The sequence below is a fragment of the Pteropus vampyrus genome, unplaced genomic scaffold (genome assembly GCF_000151845.1).
Source record: "Pteropus vampyrus isolate Shadow unplaced genomic scaffold, Pvam_2.0 Scaffold34, whole genome shotgun sequence".
Classification (NCBI taxonomy): Eukaryota; Metazoa; Chordata; class Mammalia; order Chiroptera; family Pteropodidae; genus Pteropus; species Pteropus vampyrus.
Genome location: NW_011888815.1, coordinates 1,662,035 through 1,663,113, shown reverse-complemented (window position 1 = coordinate 1,663,113; position 1,079 = coordinate 1,662,035).

Genomic DNA, 1,079 nt, shown 5'->3' with positions numbered 1-1,079 from the left:
CAACACTGGCCCCCTCTCATCCCATTCAACTCTACCCTGACCAAGGTTAAGAAAATCACTTTACTGTTGCAACCACAGATGTTCTTCTGCTCATCCACCTGGGCCATCTGTAGCACCACCTCCCACCCTGACAGAACAGTGTGCTTCCACGGTGAGAGCCCACTCTGCTCCGTGTACTTCAGCTGGACCAGCTGGGAGCCTCTAAAAAAGCCAGGCCACTGCCTGGCCCAGGACCCACAGTCTAATGAATGAGTAATTAATAAAAAATAAAAATAAATAAATTTACAAACATGCCAACTCCCCCACTAGGACATATAAACTCCATGAGGGCCAAGAATATGCCTTACTCTATACTGCTCACGGCACTTAAGGAAGTTGTTGAAGTTGATTAGTTTGGCAGAGACCAAGCTGAAGTCTTTTAAAAGGAGGCTGTGCTGAGAAATGCTGAGAATTCAACAGCTCCCACCTCCACCCAAAAAAACCACAATGAGGAATAAGATCAGAATGCTGATGTCTGGTCCTCATGTAACACATACCTGGCCAAATCTGAGACTGGCTGGCACAGCGATAGTCTCCTTCAGTCTCACCAAATGGGACCGGGCCTCAGGGAAGAGACAGGGCCAGCAGGAAAATTTACCAGGCCTGGTTCCTGTGAAGGAGTCCTCAGTTTAAGGGACAGGGAGATGTCCCTTAAACAACACAGACACACAGACACCAACACATACACATACATTCTCTTCCTCTCTGTCTCTCTCTCTCGCTATCTGTCTGTCTGTCTGTCTCTCTCTCTCTGTCTCTCTCTCTCTCTCTCTCTCTCACTCTGTCTGTCTTTCTATCTGTCTAAATATACACATATATAATGCTCACCCACATAGTCTGTCCGACCAATATCCCACAATCTTCCTATGCAACCAAAACCCTGTAGAGTTTCTTTCTCTGTTTTTGTTCTTTGTACCCTCAGCTTATTTGGGGGGCCTTTGCTCTTCCTTTTCCCCTGACATTATGGGTTGCACTGTGTCCCCCGAAAAGACACACTGAAGCCCTAACTCCCAGTATTTGAGAATGTGACCTTATTTGTA